Genomic DNA, 24,224 nt, shown 5'->3' with positions numbered 1-24,224 from the left:
CTGGAGGATAAGGGAACAGCTGAGAGCAGGCTGGAACCCAGCCAAAGCTCTTGGGAAGTTCAAACAGGAGTGAATGGAGAAATAAGTAGTTTGTCAGAAAGGGAGGAGGGGCAACCTGATCCAATCCTTCCTCAGAGTAGACTAAGGAGAGGGCTGTTAGACCAGAAACAAAGCAAGAGATGTAAGACGCAAAAGTTCTCTATCTTCTGTAGAAACCGGAAGGCGTCTTCAGAAGGGTCATCTTGATTGATGATGTCAGAGGCTGTGTTAAAGCTGTCCGGAGCTGTTTGTTTTGACAATATACCATCCTTTTGAATTAGCTATGCTTACTGTGTTGCTGGGAACCTGGACTCCTGACAGGTAATCCCATACCCCTTGCTCTAGCTGACATGCAGACAAGGGATGGCAGGAAGGAACAAGACTAGGACAGATCCCACAGGGCTACTAGGTTGGTGATGGAGCAGAGGACCACCCTATTGTTAGAAAGGATCTATAATATCTGATGATATTACAAAGAATGGAAACATAATTAATTTATAAATTCATTGGTGCTGACCTTTAAAGCCTAAACAGCCTTGGTCCTGTATACCCGAAGGAGCGTCTCCACCCCCATCATTCAGCCCAGACACTGAGGTCCAGCACCCTGGGCCTTCTGGCAGTTCCCTTGCTGTGAGAAGTGAGGTTACAGGGAACCAGGCAGAGGGTCGTCTTGGTGTTGCCCTCACAGTGGAATGCTCTCCCATCAGATGTCAAGGAAATAAACAACTACAGTGGTACCTCGGGTTAAGAACTTAATTCATTCCGGAGATCTGTTCTTAACCTGAAACTGTTTTTAACCTGAAGCACCACTTTAGCTAATGGGGCCTCCTGCTGCTGCTGCACCACCGCTGCACAATTTCTGTTCTCATCCTGAAGCAAAGTTCTTAACCCGAGGTAATATTCCTGGGCTAGCGGAGTCTGTAACCTGAAGTGTATGTAACCTGAAGCATATGTAACCCAAGGTACCACTGTATCTGACTTTTAGAAGATATCTCAAGGCAACCCTATTTAGGGAAGTTTTTAATGTTTTGTCTTTTATTGCATTTTTAATATTCTGTTGGAAGCCGCCCAGAGTGGCTGAGGAAAACCCAACCAGATGAGTGGGGTAGAAATAATAATAATAATAATAATAATAATAATAATAATAATAATAATTCTCCTGGAAGTATCACTAGGCTGGATAATGGTGCAATATAGAGAGATAGATATTATACCCATTATTGTCTTTAAGCTTCAAGCAAATAGAGGGTATGTTTTGGGGGGTCTTTGAGCACCTTGTGGCCCAAAATGTACCAGCGTTTGTGAGAGGTGAATGAACTGCCTCCATGTTGTGGGTGGCCCGCTTTAAAACAACTATTGTGACTTCCTGCTATTCTTCCAGCAATGGCAAAGTATCTTCACATAATCTGTTTCTGTGCGTATCTTGCAGGACTGTCGATTATTCTTAAGCAACGTACGGAGTAGGAAACTTGGGAGAAGGCATGGGTTGCAAATGATAGCTTGTTTTGTTCCAAGCAATTTAGACAAATATGATAGATCACTTAACAGATGGATTACAAGCATCTCTCTCAGTGGAGATGACAAAACTTCAGTATGTTTGATGAATAAATAGAGCTGGGTTCTTTTTTTTTTTTTTGTCTTCTCTGTTGACTTGCGAAATGAGGTGTGCTTAAGTGGAATGTTCCATCAATACATAGACATGATTTGTTTAATGGACGTCTCATCCAACATTCCTTCTGCAGGTCTTTGCTGTTCACCTACAACAGCCTTCCCCAACCTGGTGCTCTCCAGATGTTACAACTCCCTCCAGACTCAGTAGGCATGGCCATCACTCCTCCTTCTGGCCCTCATGCATGATGCTACCAGTGCCTTAAAGAAACTGATTGGCCCAGCAGGGCAGGCAGTGGCTGTTCAGCCTGAATATGAGATTTCCTGCCGTTTCCTGAGGCCTTGTGAATAAGCAAAGGTCTGCCTGCCTTCTGAGGAGGGGCCATGAAGTGGATAGAAGAAAACTTCTAAATTTAGCAAATGAAACTATAAATGTCTCCAGGCCTTTATAATCTCCACATCAGCAGGACAAGATGCTTACTCAATAAAAGAGTTGAGCTAAGTGTTCGCAGCGTGTAATTCCATAAGGATTTTTTTTCCAGAGGAAAATGCTATCATTTTCCATCTCTGTTTAATGAATCATGTGAATTATAGGAACATTTACAAATGACTTTCTCTGCAGCCTATTAGTTTGTTTCTGTAGGGTTCTAATGGAAGACATGCCTCATTTAGAGCTCGCCTTGCCCCGAAGCCATAAAGAATAAATTGTATTATTATAAGCAGTTACCTTTGAAAATGATCTTGTAAAAAAAAAAAAAAAAGTACATTGCATTATTGGCAAAATGGGTCGGGTGGAGGGGGGTGGGTGAAGTACTGTCGTTTTAGACCAAACGCTGCAGGCGGTGGCTTGAGTGAGGTTTTATTTTTGTGGCTGTTACCAGGCACTAAAGGAAGGCAGCTGGAAGAGGAATGGAAAATGCAATCTGAAGAAGGTCATTTGGCCCAATAATGACCCAGGGGCTGGCAGGGATAGGTGCCAACTCCTGCAGGCCCAGCTCTTTTGCCTCCCCCCAATATTTTTGAGGGAGCAGTCACCCAATGTTCAAAACAATCAGGGGGCAGAGAAGGCTGAGCATGGAGCTGAGAGCAGCACAACTTCAGCGGCTGGCTCCTCCTCCTCCTGCCATGGGGCAGGATGGGGGGGGAGGAGCAGTCCTTGGCTGAGAATCCTCTGGAAAAACAATCTCTCAAAGGACCTGTTGATGGCATTTTACCATTGTACTGTTGAGAGTGTTTTAACTTATGGTCTGTCTGTGTGGTTTGGGAGCTGCATAGTCAGGGGAAAAACAATGCTGTCCAGGGTTGTAAAGACTGTGGAGAGAATAACTGGGTGCACTCTTCCCACCTTGGATCAAATCTATGCTTCCAGGTGCCACAAGAAAGCTGCAGAGATAGCGCAGGATAGTATGCAGGACAGATCTCTTTCAGCTTCTGCCTTCTGGAAGAAGGTACAGGGTTATAAAGACTAGGACTAGCCGCCTGAGAAACAGTTTCTATTCAAATGCGATTTTGATTTTAAACGCAGTGTAAGGAGTCTCTATGGGAGTATATTGTATTTAAAAATGGGGTATCAGAGTTTTTAGGGGGCTAACCAGGTTGGGATAGCTGGGATAGCAGGCTTGTTGGTTTTTGAATGTCTCATGTAGATTTTTCAATTTCGTTGTTCTGTATGGGACAATGACAATAAAGATTATTGTATCGTATCGTATTGTATTGTGGTAGTGGTGGCAGGAGAAGGAAGAGGAGACTGATCATGGAGCCAAGGACAGTGCAGGGTGGCTTAAGTGGCCAGCGGCTCCTCCTTCTCCTGATACTTAAGGGAAAGACGGGGGAAGCAGTCCTCGGCTGGTCATGGTGGCAGGAGGAGGAGGCCAAGCGAGAGAGAAGAGGAGTTGCCAACCATTGAAGCCATGCTGCTGCCATGTTTGGCTCCACCCTGGCTCCTCCCAACATCCTGATGTTGCATCCTGACGTCATGCATGCAATGTCCTGACGCCATGTGTATGTCATCAGCCCCCCAATCTTCTGCACAAGTTGGTGCCTCAGCTAGCAGGGATGATTGAAGAGCAGGCAGGAAAGCCAAGCACCTGCCTTGGGCGCTGGGCTTCAGAGCTGCTTCTTTACTCAATTGTTCACTCAAAGGAAAACGGTAGGAGCAGCCCATCTTCACTTGTCAAGCTGGCAGCCCTGGCCTGGTTGGCCAGCATTATGGTAAAGGCACATGCTTTTGTGCTTCAGTCATAGGGATACTAATTTCAGTGCCATAATAAATATGAGAGCGCATGAGAATGACTGTGATTAAATCCGGGTGTGCAAATTTAGCCTCTTCTACAGCAGGGATAAATGTTCACGCAAGTTGTGCAACAAACGCAAGAAAGTGAAATACAGTGGATTTGCAACTGATGTGTGCTTAACTTGCATGATTTCAACTTTGTGGTTGATGGCTGACTGGCTGAAATCACACAAACTAAATGCATGGAAGATGGGGAGCTTAAAAGCTCTTCTTGGGCAAGGTTTTCCTGCTATGGAAATAACTTTTCAGCTGTCAGGCTTGCTTACTGGGCTCTGGGAAGCTCTGGCAAGCTCTCACAGGACCTTGGATGGCCCTGTGAGATCTTGTGACATCTTGTGAGAGCCTTCCAAAGGCTGGTAAGCTTGGGATTTTTTTTGGGGGGGGGGTTAAAACCCTGCTCAGTGTGACAGTTGCAACATGTGAAATTACTCATGTAGGGGCAGTTCTAAGGGGGTGATTTGACTATATGAAGGTTTTACCCAGGGCAAAAGAACCCAGCTAGCCCCCCCCCCCATAAATACAGCTCTGACCAGCCTTAACCTTAAAAAATATGAAAATGGAACCATGACAGATTCCTAAAGCATTATTTCCACTTCACAAACAAAGGCAATTTGGGATTAAGGAATCTGGTGAGAAATATAGATGAAGTGAATCTCAGAACAAAAAAAAATTCCTTCCAGTAGCACCTTAAAGACCAACTAAGTTAGTTCTTGGTATGAGCTTTCGTGTGCATGCACACTTCTTCAGATGCAACTCACACTGGAAGTGGAAAGACCAGAAGAGAGGCTCTTTTATCTTATCCATAAGTTTTCTGTGAAGAACCTAAAGTTTATCATGACGAGCAAAGCTGATCCAACATCTGTGTGATAAAATCCAAATAGCTTTTCTCCCTGTTCTAGTACTAAAATAAATAAACAACAGCAGTAATAGCAGAGCTAACCACTTGTCACAGGTCAAATTTTCCTCCAAGCACGTCTGCACCTTCATGGCAGATCTGATGCTGACGCCACATGGATAAATCTCTCTCCCTTTGGAAGCCCTGTGCAGAAAGAAATTCTCTCTCCTACTCTAAGAGATAGAATCACAGAATTCCAGAGCTGGAAGGTACCCAAGGGTCATCTAGTCCAAGCCACTGCAATGCGAGAACCACAGCTAAGGAATCCCTGACAGATGGCCATCCAAGTTCTGTTTAAAAACCTCCAATGAATCACAGAATTGTAGAGTTGGGAGGGATCCCAAAAGGGGCATCTATTCCAGCCCTTCAGAATGCAGCAATCCCAATGAAAGAATCCCTGACAGATGGTCATCAGACCTCTGTTGAAAAATCTCCAATGAAGGAGAGTCCACCGCCTTCTGAAGCAGTCCGCTCCACTGTCAAACAGCTCTTACAATCATGAAGTTCTTCCTATTCTTTAGTCAGAGTCTCCTTCCTTGTAATTTGAATGCATTGGTTTAGGTCCTACCATTTGGAGCATCAGAAAACAAGCTAGCTTCACCTTCCATGTGACAGCCCTTTAGAGTCCTTGTAACCCACACTGGCAGCTTGTTCCATGAGCTGCTCTTCACAGGGCTTCTCGGGATACAAGACAGATCTACCTTAGACACTGAAAGGCTGCAGGAATTCAGAAAGCTATTGATTATAATAATTAGGTAGTGGAGGGACATTGACCTGTGTGTCTGAGCTGCTGGAAGTGAGAGAGGAGGCAAAATTTCATGGTGGATTATGCTATTTGACTATTTCTCCCCCATTATGCCACACAATGAGCAATTTCCCAGCTTTTGAGTGGCTGTATGTCAGGATAATTTGCACTTAATAGCTCTTCTCCCCTTCCCCCATTGAGGAGATGAAGGGGAGCAGTGTTACCTTTTCAGTGCAATTGCATGGAATGGCCGGCCTCATTCACCACCGGGAATGAGAACGATGAACAGGCTCTCATTGACAGAGGCAGTGAGATGTAATTTGAAAGAAGGTGGAATGGTCATATTGGATGTAATATGTGACGAATGTGTGCAGGTGGGATGAACCAATTGCTCTGCAATCCTCTGGAATGGCCCGATCTGTCAGAGGATCCCAGATCTGGTAGCAGGACTCATCAATCCAACTAAATCCAGTTTAAATGCAGAGTGCAAGCATCACACATTAAGCCAATTTAGTCACGGGGTTGATGCCACTGTTGTTATCTAATCATCTTCTTAAAATGTTAAGATGCAAATGTGGTCAGTGGCTCCCAAACCTGCCCCGCCCCCAAATACCACAGACTGCTTGAAAATTGAAAATTTAGCCTGATATGATAGCTACCTTGCAATATCTGAAGGGCTGTCTCATGAAGGATGGAGCAAGCTTGTTTTCTGCTGCTCCAGAGGACAGGATCCAAACCAATGGATTCAAATAATAAGGAAGGAGATTCTAACTAAACATCAGGAAGAACTTCCTGTTTCTAAGAGCTGTTTGAAAGCAGAATGGACTCCCTCGGAAGGTGGTGGACTCTCCTTCACTGTTGGTTTTTAAGCAGAAGTTGGATAGCCATTTACCAGGGATTCTTTAGCTATGAGTCCTACAATGATGGGGATTGGACCAGATGGCTTCCGGGATCCCTTCTAATAAATTACAATTCTATGATCCTATGCTGATGGTCTTGGCGGACCATTTAATGATTTTTCAGCCTATTGTAACAACTGTAAGTACTAGATGCTGTACAATTTTCAATGTTGTTTTTATTGCTTACTTTCGTTTCTTATATTGTATTTTATTTCAATGTGTAATCCATAAAATTCTAATTTTAATACAATAAAAGATGATATAAGAAACAGAATAAGCAATAAGAAGCAACTAAAAATCAATAGGAATATTTCATGCAGAAATGGATGACATTCGCAAACCGCTGGTGGTCCATGGACCACAGCTTGGGAGTGAGCTCAGCATTTCAGGATGAGGCCTATTTTAGAAAATGTCCAAGAGGATAAGCATAAAAGAAGGCGGCAACAACCGCCTGTGTGGGCAGGCACAATGGCACTCCACTTTTCTATGCAAACTCCTAAGTGTAAAGGACAGTGATACACTCAGCAACATCTCCCCTTCTGAATAACAAAAGCCTCAATGAATGCAAACCTAAAGTAGCCTTTTAACTGAAGTGTGTGGGGATAATTGCTTGCTGGGGAGAAAGGATTTTTCAACATGTTGTTGAAACCATTTCTTCATTGTTGCTATCAAGCAACTTCTTGAACATCTGGTGTGGGCCTTGCTTTTCCTCTGCAGTCCCCTCCCCGTCACTGATTTTCCAAGAATTGTTTGAAAGGCAGGATGTAGGAATATACCAAGTCAGAATGCTGACTGCTATGGGTGGTGGTGGCTCTTTGGGTTCTGGAGCTCTTTTCCATCACTTGATGCCTGATCCTTTACTTGCAGAGCAGTAGTTCCCAAATTGGGTGGTTCAAACCCCCCCTGGGGGGGCAGTGGAATTATGGTGTGTGTGTTAAGAGGCAACGGGGCAGCAGGAGGGCAATGGAGGTGTAAATGACTATCAGACTTTGAAAAGCTAATATCCCTGGATCAAGTTCATCAATTTATTCATTCATTGCATTTATACCCCACTCTTTCCTCTCCATGGAGCTTGAGGTGGTTCTCCCGCTCATGATTCAATCGCCACAAAAATCCTGTGAGGTTGGTTAGGCTGCGAGGCAATGATTGGCCCTCAAGGTCAGCCAGTGAGATTTGTGGCCAAGTGGAGAATTAAACCCTACCCTCCCAGGTCCTAGTCCAGCACTCTATCCACTATACGACATTGGGAGGGAACATGGTTCCAGGGGGCAAACTCTAATCTTCATAGCCTCCAAATGCTCTCGGCAGGTCACATAGCTGAGAATACAGACTACAGAGGCAGCAAATGCATTACAAAGTTTAGTATGTAGTATTTAATGACGACAAGCTGTGTTAGGGGCCATGAATAATGGTTCACTAAACAGGCAAAAGAAAAAATGCCTGCCTGCCTAGAGAATCAGTGTTCATAGTTACTAATAAATGCGTCTGCTTTACTGGAACGCAAAAGCAACATCTTACAATTTCAGGAAATTAGAAACCATCATATCTATGAACATTATTTACAGTTACTAAAAGCAGAAATGATCAAACAGAAATGTGCCAAGAGCACAGTTATGCCCTGTGGTAAATTTAACGTCGTTCCCATCATTTGTGTGTGTGGTGTGGGTGGGTGTGCCTGGCCTACAGGTTGGACCCAGCCCATAATGGTATAAGAGGCTGCTAGGGGGCCGCCAACCTAAATGGCTTTTAAAGTGGATTAGACAAATTCAGGGAGGAAAGGACTATTGATGGCTACTAGCCACGGTTGGAGGCATCCGTGCTTCTGAATACCAGTTGCTGGAAACCACAGGAGAAGCAGGAGCCCTGTATCTTGGAACGTCATGAAAATTGCACCTATTTATTGTTGTGCACCAAATTCCAGTAGTATGTTATGCATAAAGAAACTGGTCCACTTGTGGTGGAAAAATTCTGAGATATATAATGCACATGGTCTCCAGCACTGCCTTTTGTCTTCTAGTGCAGGGCTGGGGCAACACTGGTCCTACTGTGGAATCCAGTCTCTCCTATTTTGGGGCCATCAATTATTGCAAAGAATTCAACAAAGGGAATAAATACGGCACAATCTCTTTTGCATGAGCCTGCTATAAGCCTTTATAGGGCCTTTATCTACCCAATATAACAAGGTGCTGATAACACGGCTGCTTTTAAACTTATCTTGTAGGTTTAACTGTTCGGCTATTCAGCGCTTGTAACTTGTTGCTAAGTAACTATCTGTTAAAAGCAAAACAAAGCCTTCTGAAAGTGGGAGAGGAATGATAATGCTGGTGTGCTTGTTGGCGCAATTCTGTCCAATGGAAGAGGTAAATGTGGGCAGCTCAGCGCAGCTCTGATGGAAAATGGCTGACAGGTCTCCTTGGCCCCCAAGACCAGCAATTCATGCTGTTATAATGATTTTAAGCTCCACTTCATCTTGCCCATAGTATTGGGAGTCTGCTCATGCCACCCTAGTTATGTTGCTTGCAGGCAGGTATGCATGTGTTCCTTCTTGTTATTAGATAACAAAAGCATCATTGCGTTAGGGGAAAAAAATCAATATTGTGATATCCACAATCTGGATCAGCAGAACATAGACGGCTTCCAGGAGTAAGCCTGAGGTTGTTGAGTGTGTGCTTGTGGGCTGTGAGACTCAGAATTTAAGAGACATACATATAATCTGGACACATAGAAAGGAAGAATGGGGTAAGGGAGTTATATGTTAATCCAATCTGGTTCTATACGTAATTTGTTTTCTTTGTTGCAACATAGAAATTTCTAATCTCAGGTGAAGGGGTAAAATATATTATGATGGTTAACTTTTGAAGTGTGCATTATCTGTTCACCTCTATGGGATTCAAGTTCTACATCTGATAGTGCAATTATATATGCACATCTATTTAGAAGTAAGGTCCAATGAGTTTCTCCCAGATAAGTGTATAGATGTTACCTTTACAGATGACCGAAAATAAAAGGGCAACTAGTGAAATAGTAAAGTTTGTGTTTTTCTTTGACAATAAGGCATTACCATATAGATCAAAATGTATTTTAATTGGTGGGGTTAAGAGGAAGGGGATGGCTTGAAGAAGAAAAGCAGAATCCATGGGCTCACTGATACATGGTGCCCAAGGACACACAGAAACCTGCAGCTGGCTCTGACTCAGGTACAAGAGCATAGAATCATAGAATTGTAAGGTGAGAAGAGACCACAAGGGCAATCTATTCCAACCTCCTGCAATGAAGGAATCACAGCTCAAGAATCCCTGACAGATAGCCATCCAACCTCTGCTTTAAAATCTTCAGTCAGCGGTAGGCAACCTAAGGCCCATGGGCCACAAGCAACCCACGGGGCATCGTTTAACCGGCCCACGAGCTGCCCCCGAACCAAGCCACCAGCTCAGCGAGTCCCCATGCACTGCGCTAAACTGGCACAGTGCAGCGCGGGGACTTGCTTCCGTGGTGCCAGAAATCTCAGCTGCGGATGCGCAGGCGCTGGAAATCGTAGGCATGCGTGTGATCCGGCTCATGGTGGGATCTCCACTGGAGTGAACCAGCCCAGACGAGATAACCCTTGCCGACCCCTGCCTTAAGTGAAGAAGACTCTACCACCTTCCAAGGGAGTCTGTTCCACTCTTACTGCCAGAAAGTTCTTCCTATTGTTTAGATGAATCTCCTTTCTTGTTATTTGGATCCATTGGTTCAGGTCCCACCCTCTGAAGCAGCAAAAAACATAAAGAGGAACAGGACGGAAAAGTCTGAAAGAAGCTCACCCAAAATGAATCAGAAGCTCCTCTTCGTCATGATCAAAGGCAATGCATGGAGGTTCTAGTCTCACTTCACTATAGGCTAAATTCAAAATGCAGACACTTGATTATCCGAAGTTCTCCCCCCACATCCTGCTGTCCCAACCCCCAAACTCCCCCTTCTCTTCCTAAACTGAAGACCATCCTTTCCAGGCCCTCAAATCTCTTTAAAAGATCATTCAACTAGATCCAGCAATAGAGGGGTTGTGACAAATATGCATTGGAGTGACCCCTCCCAAGGGATTCTGTGGTAAACAAAAGTTCAGTTCAGCCTGAAGACCACTCAGGGCCCCTGATCACTCATGTGTTCTTGAGGTGTCTTTAGAAGGAAACTTTGGTGGCCTTTGCCAGCCATCAAACCAACCACTGTCTGTTTGGAGAAACAGAATAATTATCTAGGAATGAATAGACACTCCCCCGCTACTTTCACACATGCTCTATTTGCAGGTGGCAATTTTGCGGTGTTGGTCAATGGGTGTTTTAGAGAGTGTGGAACAGAAAGGTGTGTGTGTGTGTGTGTGTGTGTGTGTGTGAGAGAGAGAGAGAGAGAGAGAGAGAGAGAGAGAGACTCACTGGCATTGCTCCTCGCAGAACCTGACCGGCAGTCACCACGTTTGCATCTTGGAACCCCCTTGGTACACCTTGTGACAGCCTTCGGAGAAGCACAGGAAAATGGTAGCCCTCACAAATTTTGCAATGGTGTGGGGGAAAGGTGCAGTCACTTTGCCTACCCTTTTGCCTCTGAAACTACCCCATATTTTTGCCAAACGTTTTCTCTGGAGAACCTTTGTCTCTACACTAAAGTGACCACTCCTGTAGCTGGAGAAAGTCCTTGTAGGGGATCCTTCTTTAGCAAAATCTTCTTCTCAAAGCAGAAGGAGTTGAAAATATCATGTAGACTTTATAAATTTTGCTCCTCCTGTTAGACATCCTTTGTGGCTTTACTTAGTCATCCTATTACACTAAAAGACCCCAAAATAATCTGGGTTCAGCACCTGGAGGCACGTGACCAATGTCATGGACAACTCTTCCCCTTCCTCCTAATAATAAATCTGTCCTTTTCAGAAATCTAGGAATTTCAGACATGTCAGAGCTTGTCAGCCAAATGAAATGATGCTGATCAGACCATCATTTCCACAACCCTGCAAAATAATTCTCTGGGATTACAGTCCCTGGCGTGTCACCAGCATGGAGCTTGAGGGAAAGGCCAGAAACATGGTCAAGGTTTGTAGGTCAAGGGGAAAGCCACTGTTTTGTCTCTCCTAAGGGAAGAAAAACATTTTAAAAAGCAGTGCTGGAGAAAAAGAGGATAGATTCACAATGACACTAAGATATAGGAGGAAGTTTAACAATAATGTCTCCTGCCTGAAGCATTTGGTGGAAAACTTCTGCAGGAGCACTGAAAGGATAACATGTTTTCTTTCTTTCTGTTATTATTTATGTTACATCCCAGAATAACAGAGAAAACATGGGTATTAACACAACATAAGCAACCATCAACAGAGGCCCGGAACAATTGCTAGATTCTGGCAGCATTTTACAAATTCCCTTGGAATTGCTGATCCATTTCCTTTATGTTCTTACATCTTAACATTTGAAAGCAATTTGCCAGAAGTAACAGAATATGTTCAACTGAGAGAGAAAAAGGAGCACACAGGCTCATTTAGAACAAAAACAGGTTGTTGTTTTTTCATCAAATGCATGAAAGATATAATTTGGATACTGATAGATTTAGGAGTTTTGCAGTGACTTAAAGCTATATGAATAGGTTGCAATAGACAACAAGAAGTTGAGTTACTTAAGAGAATAAGCTACAGTGATTTTGTGCTGTTTGTTATATTGTTGTGGGGTGGGGGGGGGCTCAGTCTGCATGAAGCCCTGAGTCCCTTCCAATTTCTGGAAAGATATGAATTTCTGTAGAAAGTATGAAAACAAACTTGCCAAACCAGCTCCATTGTCCAGGCAATGGTTGTGACTAACTAGCTAAGCACCTTGATGAGATGTCAGGGAGTGGCAGGGCACTGATGAGTGTGTGATGGATACAGGGGAGCTGTAGGCTCACCCAGGAGAGGGGACCAGTGATTTTTGGAGTTTGGTGCCACCCATGAGGGAGGAGCCAGGGTGGGAGGAAAGGGAATGGTCTGAGAAGTCAAAGATGGAAGAGGGAGAGCAAGACATATCAGAAGCAGAGGAAGAGATTGTTCAGGTGAAGGGCAGGCCAGTTGGATCCCCATCATTCCCTGCCCCACCACCTCCTAGAATGAGGAGGGGCTTGAAGAAGGAAGCACAGTGACATCTTCAGAGCAGGAGAAATCTCAGGTTACATGTGCACACTCCATCAAATGAAGGTGCATAGTCCTAGGGGGTATGTGTGACCCCACTGTTGGTTCAGCTGCTCTGCTGGGCACAAATGTGGAAAAGTTAATGCCAGGAAAGCAGATGCCAGAAGCATGTGTGCATGTGTATCTGGCGCACCTTCGGAGCTGCTGTAAGCGTGTGCTTTGAGCAAAAAAGAATTAATTATCAGCTGTTTGTCTTCTTTGGCTGTTTGTGTGAGCAGGACAGATCAAGGCAACCTCAACCTCTTCCAGCCATCAATCATATAATATGAGGAGCCAACTCCTCATGGCTCATCTAGTCCAGGATCCTCTTCTCACATTGGCCAAGCAGATGTCTCTGGGAAGCCTACAAGCAGGACCTGAGCATAAGAGCCCTGCATTTTCTAACAACCGGTATGAAGAAACACTGCTGTCTCCAGAAGCAGCAGCCGAGCATAGCCTCCATCACGGATGATAGTCACTGATAGCCTTCTCCTCCTTGAATTTGTCTAATCCTCTTTTTTAAGCCATCTAGGTTGGTGGCCATCACTGCCTCTTGTGGGACTGACTTCCAGAATAAGTGCTGTCTGAAGAAGCACTTCCTTTTGTCTGCCCTGAATCTTTCAACATTTGGCTTCACTGGATGTCCATGAGTTCTAGTGTTACGAGAGAGGGAGAATAAACTTTTCTCTATCCACTTCCTACCACGTGAAGTTCACGTCTAAGGAAATGACCTCAGACCCAACACCAGTTCCTTGGACTGTAGTATTCCCACAGGATCAGCTCAACTGATGGCTGCAAACTTGGATCCTCACATGTCAGGGAGTTTGATTCCACCTACAGCTGGCCAGGTTTAATGAGTGCTGGGTGAGACGAGTGTGATCAGTGTAATGCAGGGGAGAAAGTGTTAATTTCACTTACCACAGGCCAGGATGCTATACTGGCTGGTAATCCATCTTCTTCACCACCTTCATTTCTTTTAAGTCTATAGCTCGCTTTCTAGCCCTCTTGGGGATTTCATGTTTTGAAATGTAAAATGATTTAGCATCACAATGGATATGGTTGCATTAGTTACAGAAGAACTGCTACTCAGACACATTCTGCAAACTTCATTTCTTGAAGAGGGAGTGGTTAGAGGGGGTGAGGTGGAGGGGATCCTAGGACCCTTTAGAAGCATGCACACACAGAAAAAGCAAAATTTGGGCCACCTTTTATCAGGGACAATTGACATGTCTGGCTTAGAGGGAGGAATGGAGCCAAAAGTCCAGCCATATGTAGGATGACAGGAATTGGAAAAACTGCCACAGAGTCAACCCTCTGAAGAGCAGCTGATGAATGTTGCAAGCCCCGCCATTAGAGGCGAGATTTGTGAGGGTTGCCTTGGTCCAGGGCAGAGCGCAGTAAGTGACTTGAAACAAATTATTTAAAGCTTGAGACAGACAGAGCAAAGCCTTTCTGGGGTTTCTGACGGCATGTCAAAGTTCTGAGGCTTGCATTTAGAATCCCCTCCTGAGTGCCCGCATGTGTGAAAGAGAGGGGGGCAGTCACTCTTCCCTGCAATTTGTTTGTCAGCTGATGCTTCTAAGTATTCTGGCCCATCTCCTCTGGTCCCGGCATGCTCTCCTCTCCCCAAAGTTTTTCCGACACTCCTTGTCATGTCAAATCCCATCTTAAAACCACTCTATTTCCATAATCCTCCTTCCAGGGCCTTCAAAGGCCCTCTTAGCCTCCCCCCTCCCCCCCTCTGTTCCACCTCCCCCATGTGTCCTCCATGTAGGTGAAACCAACATTAAATGCAGGAATTACGTTGTCACTCTGTGATAACTTTTCTACCATTCTGTAGCATCTTGAAGATGAAAGGCTTTATGTTGGCAAGAGGAGTTTTCACACACAGTGAGTCAGAACCCTGATTCAAATCTGCCATCCTGCTAATTTTTCCATTGAGACACCTGCTTCACCCTGGTTCACTTTAGAGCTGGCCCTGGTGCAGTGTCCCTATCTCCCCAACCTTGCAGAAGTAAAAAACTGCCTTGCAGGGGTTGGACTAGATGAAGTTTTGGGTCCCTTCCAACTCTACAGTTCTATGATTCTATGTAATAAGGCAAAGCCCCTTTATCTAGTTAGCCATATCTTCCATAGAAGTGGATCTCACCCTACTCCATGACTGTCCTGCCTACTACATAAGACTTTAGTTGGCTATACAGTAGCTACCTCCAGAGATTACCGCTTCTATGGCTAGTTTAGATGGGCTTGTTGGAGCTGTCCAAGGTCCTGAATGCTCTTGCTCTCGTGAGCCTCAAGCACCCACTGAACTGTTATGTTCTTAGGCAAGATACAGTCCCCTGGTGAGTCCACCACGTCTTCGTCACTATCAACAGCTGCTCTTGCTCCTCCTCCTCCTCCTCCTCCTCCACCACCATTTGCTTGTTTGCTAAGCAGAGAACCAGTGAGCAAGCATGTCTACGGTTCCTCCTTTGCCTCCTGCTCCACCATTGTCTGGGCTAGAGTGAGAGATGGGAGAAGACTTTCGGAGAGCCACCTCTAATCAGAGTATGCCAGACTTCCCCAGCCTACTGCCCTCCAAACTTTGGTGGATGACATCTCTCACCATCCTCGATGGCCATGCTGGCTGGGGCTGATGGGAGTTGGAATCCAACAAACAACAAAAGCTATAAGCCATAGGAAAGAAAAAAAGAGTTGAGCCACAAATCTGGCTCTTAATTTCCTGGCAGCCAAATACAGAAACAAGCAAGGCAATGTACTTCTCCCAACATAAAGCAACACACAAACCCATTTGATGTAACGCCCCCCCCCCCCGGAAGCTTAACTCAGGCAGAATCCAAGGTAAGAAAATAAGAAAAGTCTGCTGGTTCAGAACAATGGTCCATCTAGTTCAGTATCCTGTTCTCACATTGGCCAGCCAGATGCCCCAGTGGGAAACCCACAAGCAGGACCTGAGCACAAGAGTTCCACCCCCTCTTGTGGTTTCATTGGGAGGGCACCAGATTAGGAAAGGCTGACATATGCAATTTCGGGGTGGATGGGCAAGTGCTCTGGTTCATTTTTGTTGTACATTTCCACTGCAACCTATACTGCCCCTGAGCAGCTCTGGGATTTGCATACTTTTGAGACCACTCCTTTGTTCCAGACAGATCCCTACAATAACCTATAAGTAGCCTCTAGGCAGCAAAGGCATTTTAAAACCCAACCTCGACACCACCGAGGTTATTTTGCTCGTTGAAATCACCCCATGCTCGATTATGCTTGCAACTGCTGACTCTAAGGCATCTTTGCGGTTCAGAACATCTGTCTGCAAAGCCACGCAATAAGAAGCGACGTCGCTAAGCCGTTTGATGGAAAACGGCCATTTTTCATCCTTGGCATTAGCGTTCTTAATGTGACACCTCTTCTGTCGAGAAGCCCCCCTTGAGCTCCCACAAACAGCTCCCTGGCTGAGCAATCTTGCTCTCTAATTTAGAGTTTAAGTGTATTTACTAGGAGATCACCCCTAAAGAATACCATTTACCAACCTGACAACCCCCAAATTGAATTTCAGCTTCCGCTACTGTACGTCAGTGACAGAAGTAGCAATCAGAATAAAGACTGCTGAGGCTGCATTTAACACACACACACACACACACACACACACACACACACACATCGGCCATGGCTGGGTTCAAATTTCTTTTCTCTTTAGTTCAAAAAGTTTAAAATTGCAATTGGTTTTGCCCCACCCTCTGGCCCTGGGACTCCTTATAAGGAAGCTGTGCCTGGAGGAAGAACTGTGAGGGGAGAGACTCCATCAGGCAAGGCCTTCTTCCGCCTGCCTTGTCCCACCGTCTTGTCTCTGCTTCTCAATTTGTATTGTATTCTTTTATGTACTTTGGCTTGCCATTGTTTTATTGATTATAGTTTAGAAATTATTTATTGTAACTGTTGAGTGGATTTCTGCTTAACTTTTATATGTTATTATTATTATTATTATTATTTAATACTATTCTAATGAATGTTGAATGTTACTTTTTTGATGTAGGTTGCCTATTTTAAAGTTATGTTTTATTATCACATTTTTGTATTGCATTAGATTGTTATAAGATGTACATTTTTTGTTTCTTCAGCTTGTAAACTTGAGTATTGTAAGATAGAAAGACGGTATACAAATTAAAAATGATGATGAAAAAATTGTTTTCCAATTTGTTGCTGCTAACATGGCATATTTTTAGGACATATTACATACATGTTGTGATTGTCATTTGTTTTAAACTGCTTTTAATATTGTGCTTTAATGTTGTAACTTACCCTGGGACCTTAGGGTAAAGGGCTGGCTATTGATTGATTGATTGATTGATTGATTGACTGATTGTATTTATAACCCACCCTTTTCTCCAAGAAGCTCAAGCTGGCTGTCAGGAGTCCAGGTTCCCAGCTTGATAACACAGTAAGCGTAGCTAATTAAAAAAGGAGATTTTATTGCAAAAACAAACAGATAGCTCTGGACGGCTCTGACAAAGCCACCGCCATCATTACTCAAGATGACCCTGCTGAAGATCCCTTCCAGGTTTTGCGGAATATATTGAACTTGCGTAGCTTACATTTCTTGTTTTGCTTCCTGTCTAACAGCTGTCCCTTTAGCCGACTCTTAGGAGGGATTGGATCCGCTCCAAACTCTTCCCGTTTGGACAGACTACTTCCTTCTCTGTCCCCGCCTGTTGGAACTTCCTGAGAGCTTGGGCTGGGTTCCCTCCCACTCTCAGCCATTCCTTTATCAATCAGCATCCCAAGGGGCGGGGGAGTTGGCAATAGCCAATGTTCATCCTGCATGACAGTTAACTCTCTCTGTTCCTGGCTGCTTTCTTCGGTTGGCTGCAAACCTTCACTGGGAGCTGTCTCATTCATGACACTGGCTCATATGGTTCTTCTCCCCCCTCCTCATTTATAATCCCCACAACAATCCTGCAAGGCAGGTTAGGCTGAGAGGCAGTGACTGGCCCAAGGTCACACCCAGTAAGCATCATATGGTGGAATGGAGATTTCAACCCTGGTCTCCCGGGTCCTAGTCTGACACCCTCACCGCTGTGCCACACTGGCTTGCTATATAGAATATAAATGAATAATTCAATTTGGATACATAATGCTGCAAATATTCTTCCTCGGTGTTCCAAGCGGTCTTCTCCTCTTGAACTTTTGGTTTAGTTTGGATCTCAATGGGCAGCAATAAATGGTTCTCATTTATGGCCATGGATTGATCTTGCCACAATGCTTCATTAAAACTAAAAATGTTAAAATTGTCTCCCTGCCCCTCAGCCACCTCATCTAATCCTGTCCTCAGACACTTAGATAGGCCACCACCAGGAAAAAAAACCTTCAGGAAAATGTCACCACCTCCCTCCATTTGTCTGCCTTTCCCTCCACTATTGTCCCAACACAAGGTCCTTTAGACCTAATGTGCCCTTGCAGGTGTGTCAGGGCAGGTGTGTTGGTTTGTTGTTGTTGTTGTGCAATCTTGAATTTGGCTAGAGAAGGGGAAATCATTTGAGTAGATCTGGTTGGAGAAGGTGCTTTAACTGGTTTCTGGCTGGCTGACTAAACTTGCTGGACTCTTCAGGCACTGAAAGGCAAATCAGGAAGAGAAATCAATCATATCAAAGGTAGAAGATGGATTGAAAAGAAGAAGAATGGGCAAGAGGCTGTATGTGATTTAGCCAGGAGATCATTAGTGGGGACAGGCACAGTCAGGAGAATGGAAAGAACAGAAGCCAGGATGAAAAGGAGCAAGACAAGAAAATTAATAGACTGGAATAAGCAATATGCAATCAAGGAGCTTCGAAAAGGAAAGTGATGGGGTGGTAATTACTCAGAGCCTTGCATCTGGGGAAGTTGCATTTTACATAAAGGGGAGAGAATTGCCTGCTTTGAAATGAGAAGGAACAAGAGGAGAGAAAAGGGAGGTGGAATCCTATTGCCGTGTATACAGAAGCAAGACCCATTGGGGTCAATAGGACTTACAAGCATAACATTGCAGCTGGAGAATACAAACCAAAAGGAACAACAGAAAGGAAGGTGGAATAAAGGGATAAACTAGGAGGGTGAATGGGTGGTTAGATTTTACACACCACCCAATCTCCAAAATGTGAGAGATTCTAGCGGTCCCAGAATCGGTTTCCTTGGAATGAAGGTCAGCAGAGACTGTGGTGACTTTAGGATATGTGGTTTATTTACACATATATAAAGCCTGAACCTAAGATGGAGGGGCTCTCAGCATTAGCACCACAGCAGAATTTGCTTCTCCCTTCATCACAGCCTTAGATTCCAGCACAAATCAAGCCTGCATCTGTATCCAGTTTCTCAGTTTACTTTTCCTAAAACAATTTAACATTAATTTTACTCTCTAACAAGACCATTGAGCCATAAAATGAAAGCAATAATCAATGTACTGTACTATAAAATAAATACAGTATTGTAGATGATGAAAATAAAAAATAAATAAATTATTACTTGCTCTGATGATAGTCATTTTTGGAGGGGGTACTTTTATCCATTTCTGCAGTCACACAATCAGTCAGTCAGCTGAACTGGGTTCCACACAGTCACAAAAACAAATTAACCAAAAAAGCCTCTAAAACAAAAACGCAAAATAAATAGCAAAACCAAAAGCGCCAAGTACAGTGGTACCTTGGTTCTTGAAGTTAATCTGTTCTGGAAGTCCATTTGACTTCCGAAATGCTAGAAAACCAAGGAGCATCTTCTGATTGGTGCAGGCACCCCAGAAACAATAGCTAACAGCTGCATCAGACGTTCGGCTTCCGAAAATGTTTGAAAACCGGAACACTTACTTCTGGGTTTTCAGGGTTTGGGAACCAAGGCATTTGAGAACCAAAGTACCACTGTACTGTAGTTGTAGTTTTGTCATGGCTTTGGCTAGAACAATAAATATATATTGAAACTTAGCTTTTGGTGAGGCTGTGGGAGTCAGAACTAATTTCCCCATTAACTGCCCTTTATTTAGTCAGCCTTTGTCCTCCCCAGGGCCAAAAATATTGCTATTTCTCTATAATAGAATGGGTAGGAAGGAGAGGAAAAAACAAAATAAGTGAGTAATTTTGTACCTCTTCCCTGCAGGGGACAAAAACAGAATAAGTGAGGGGCAATTCTGCACTAATCCCACAGCCCAAATGACCAAGAGTGAAAGTGCCTGAAGCTTTGTGCAGTAAGCTTTCTACTTAAAAGGAAGCATTTCCTCTTGAAAGCCCTAATGATACACCGTGAACAAGCTGTTGCTACAACTGAGTTTCATTGCAGGTATGATAATCATGATAACACCAGAAAATTGTGGAAGGGTGGCATTGAAAACACTGGAGTGCTGCACCTTAACAATGCTGCCATGTGGATTGACTTCCTGTTAAAAGGTGCAAGGACAAAGGAAGTTGTCTTCTGCTGAGTCAGTCTTAAATAATGTCTACACACTGACTGGCAACAGCCCTCCCGGAGATGAACCTGGGAGCTTTGACATGTGAAGCAGGTGCTTTATGCCTTGAGAAGAAGGGCTGTATAGAAGCAACCCTAGTTTAAGCCAACACCTGTGGCTCATGTCTTTATTCTGGGTGAAGGCAACCAAAATGTCAGAAGCAAAAAGAAAGAGAGAGACGAGAAGCCAGGTGTACCACCTTGCCCTCATGACAGTAGGTGCCCAAGGCATGCAGACATCACAGCAGTGTGTGCGCGTACGTGTCATGTTGGCACGCACCGTGACATGCTGATGTCACTCGCACATGCCATGGGGACCCAAGCCAATGGATTCAAATTACAACAAAGGGATTTGGACTATACATTAAGAAGAATTTTCTGGCGATGAGGGTTGTTCGGTAGTGGAATGGATTACATCAGAAGGTGGTGGGCTTTCCTTCATTGGAGGTTTTTAAACAGAGGTTAAAAACACCTGTCAGGAGTGGAATCCACACACATATAAAAAAAACGCTGTGAAAATGCTTTTTAAAAAAACGTTTTTAAAAAATACATTTAATTTGGCATAGCTCACTCTCGCCATCTAGTGTCACATTTGTATATTGCACTTAACAACACATTTAAAACGTTTTATTTGCAGCTGTGTAGCTGAGTTTGGGGTTTCCTTAGCTGTGTTTCCTGCATTGCAGGGGTTTGGACTAGATTACCCTTGGTTATCCCTTCCAACTCTACCATTCTATGAATTATACACCCACCTTCCTAACTCTTCACCCCCCAGGAGTATTTCCTCTGACCAGAGGGGAAGGAATGTAACCCAGTGGTGGAGCATCTGCCTTGGATGCAGAAGGTCCCACATAAAATCCTTGGCATCTCCAGAGAGGACTAGAAGACACCCTTGCCTGAAATGCTGGAGAGCCACTGTCAGTGTAGACAATACTGAGCTAGATGGACCAATGTATAAAGCAGCTTCCTATGCTGCTTTGCCGAGAGCCCCTGAACACTGCCCCCTGCCCAGTGTCCAATGCATCATGTGCTGCCTTGCATGGACCAGCTTCTCATCTCCTCCCCACCTGACAGTTGACCCTTCTGGAGAGCTGCCTGCCCTTGCCATGTTCTTCCTTGCGGCTTCTGCTGTCTCTGGCTGCCCTTTACCTGCTCCAACCTAACTGTGATGAATTTCAAGCCCAACCATTCAGACCGTTTCTTAAACAGCACCAGATGGTTTCGCAGCCACCTAGGTGTACTCCAGAAGGCAGCCAGATCAGTTTGGAAGCCTGACATAAGAAGCATGACCGACTAGGTGAGGGAAAGGAGCAGAATCAGGACCTCGGAGAAGCAGGAGGCATTTGACACAGATCAAGACCTCTGGTGGGGCTGATATCCCTGGTGGGGATTTACTGGAGTCTGGGGCAAAGATGCCTGCCTGAAATACACAGCTGCCCCATGTTCTGTTTCTTGCAAACCAACCCTTCAGGGTTAAATATGTGCATGCAAAACAGTGTTCCAATAGCTAAGAAATTGCAGCATTGGATTTTCTGTTTGTTTATTCATTAGGTGCATCTCTTTCTTACCTGTTCTGCACGTGTGGGTCTCAGAGCAGGGTATAATAGTTCTATTATCATTTCATGATGCTCTTAGAGGAAGCAATTAATAACTGAAATTAATAAATAAAACAGTAAAATAACAATTATAATTTCAATTAGACAATAAACGAGATAGATGACGATGGGTTGTAGTCAATGCTAGTCTTAATTGAGAGTAGACTGGCTGAAATTAATGAACCTAAGTTAGCCATGTTTTTTAGCCTTAATGGGTCTACTCTGAGTAAGACCAGTGATGGATGCCAACAAATTACATCATAAAACAAAATAACTATACCATCATACATTAAGTGAAGATGTCTGTAAAAGTTCACCTCCTTCTTGGCTCCATACTTATTGGGCCATCTGCAATTCACCTAAATAAATACTATCCTTGAACCTGGTCTGAATAGAGACATTGGATTCTTATCTCATTATACATAATAAAGCTATTTTTAGCCATCTCACCCCTTGCTTTTTCCTGTAAGACCAATTGCAGTCGTTAACAGTTGTCAACAGGTTTACCACACCTATCTGCCAATCACCCATTCCCACCACCCTTCTGAGTAATACCCCTCCCCACCCTCTCACTATATATAAGGGTCTGGTGACTTCTGTTTCAGTGTATCTGAAGAAGTGTGCATACACACAAAAGCTCATACCAATAAAAAACTTAGTTGGTCTCTAAGGTGCTACTGGAAGGAATTTTTTTTATTTTGTTTTGACTATGGCAGACCAACACGGCTACCTATCTGTAACTATCCTTGAACTATTAGGGCTATAAGTTGTCTCCCCCCCCCCCTTTTTTTTACACTGTGGTTTTTTTCTTCACCATTCCCATGTTTTTTAAAAAGTGTAATTTTTAAATATCAGATTATGTTTACTGTCTTTAAGCCACTTTGTTGGAAGGTAAAGTTTATATTGGCATCAATCTGATATACATCCTGTGGTCTTACTGATGAGTGCATATATAATACTGTTAATTGGCTTTTGGCAAATTCTGCTAAGCTTCATGAATGGAAATTAATAACAATCTATTCTCCTCTCTGCAGCTCAGCACTTTGCAACAACCAACATTACAACATGGCTTAATTATATATTTTTAATGTAATCTTTGCCATAAATTGATTTCTTGTTTTCTTGTGTAGGACCAAAGGCTTTAAACAACTCCTCCCCTGCATGAGATTCTGGGTCACATTTGAGATTCAAAGAGGTCTTGAGATTCAAAGAGGTCCTTAAAGAAATCAATGGCTGCTAGTTCCATGCCAAAAATATCTCCTTCATATTATTATTTTTATTTATTTTACCATCCTCTATCCATTAGTGAGAAAAGAAAAGTCACTGGAAAAATTCAGTCATTTTGGGGGGGTTTCTCTGTGGTGCAGCTGTTGTTGCTGGGCTCACTTTACTTTTGAAGTGGCCGAGGGGTGTTCCTGAAATTCTGCAAATCATCTCTTAAGCAGTCTATGCTCAAAACAAACAAACAAAAATTCCTTCCAGTAGCACCTTAAAGACCAACTAAGTCAGTTCTTGGTATGAGCTTTCGTGTGCATGCACACTTCTTCAGATACACTGAAACAGAAGTTTCCAGACCCTTCTATATAGTGAGAAGGTGGGGAGGGGTATTACTCAGAAGGGTGGTGGGAATGGGTGATTGGCAGATAGCTGTGATGAGCCTGTTGACGACTCTTAACGACTGCAATAGGTCTTACAGGAAAAAGCAAGGGGTGAAAAGGTGAAAAATGGCTTTGTCATGTATAATGAGATAAGAATCCAAGGTCTTTGTTCAGACCAGGTTTCTCCATGGTTTTAAGTTTGGTGATAAGTTGCAATTCAGCAGCTTCTCTTTCCAGTCTATTTCTGAAATTCCTTTGTAGTAAAACAGCTACTTTGAGATCTTGTATAGAATGTCCTGGGAGATTGAAGTGTTCTCCTACTGGTTTCTCTGTCTTGTGATTCCTGATGTCCGATTTATGTCCGTTTATTCTTTGGCGTAAGGTCTGGCCTGTTTGTCCAATATAGAGAGCTGAAGGACACTGTTGGCATTTGATGGCATACACAATGTTAGACGATGAGCAATTAAATAGTCCCGAGATGGTATGTGTGATGTTGTTGGGGCCAGTAATGGTGTTGTCCGGGTGTATGTGGCAGCAAAGTTGGCATCTGGGTTTATTGCAGGCTCTGGTGCCAGTGTCCGTGTTAGGTCTGGTTGTAGTATTATTGTGGGTTAGGAGTTGTTTAAGATTGGGTGGCTGTCTGTAGGCAATGAAAGGTCTTCCTCCCAGAGCTTGAGAAAGAGAACTGTCATTGTCCAGGAGAGGTTGTAGATCTCTGATGATGCGTTGTACTGTTTTAACTTGGGAGCTGTATGTGATGACTAGAGGTGTTCTGTTATTTTCTTTTTTGGGTCTGTCTTTCACCTTCTCACCCCTTGCTTTTTCCTGTAAGACCTATTGCAGTCGTTAAGAGTCGTCAACAGGCTCACCACAGCTATCTGCCAATCACCCATTCCCACCACCCTTCTGAGTAATGCCCCTCCCCACCTTCTCA

The 24,224-nt window shown here is 43.9% G+C and overlaps 1 long non-coding RNA gene across 2 annotated transcripts in view; it reads right to left on the bottom strand.

Moving 5' to 3' along the window:
* LOC310850293 overlaps positions 1–24,224 on the bottom strand; it is a 58,746-nt gene that overhangs the window by 15,497 nt on the left and 19,025 nt on the right. Inside the window, exon 3 of one of the 2 annotated variants that reach the window (XR_014567281.1) lies at positions 21,666–21,748. The exons of the other annotated variant lie outside the window; for it this stretch is intronic. This is a non-coding gene — a long non-coding RNA (uncharacterized lncRNA). The remainder of the gene's footprint in view (positions 1–21,665; positions 21,749–24,224) is intronic. 2 annotated transcript variants of the gene reach the window in all.

Source organism: Podarcis gaigeae (genome assembly GCF_964106915.1).
Source record: "Podarcis gaigeae genome assembly, chromosome: 8".
Classification (NCBI taxonomy): domain Eukaryota; kingdom Metazoa; phylum Chordata; class Lepidosauria; order Squamata; family Lacertidae; genus Podarcis; species Podarcis gaigeae.
Note: the sequence above shows the minus strand (reverse complement) of the source record. Positions and strands in the feature narration are given on the sequence as shown.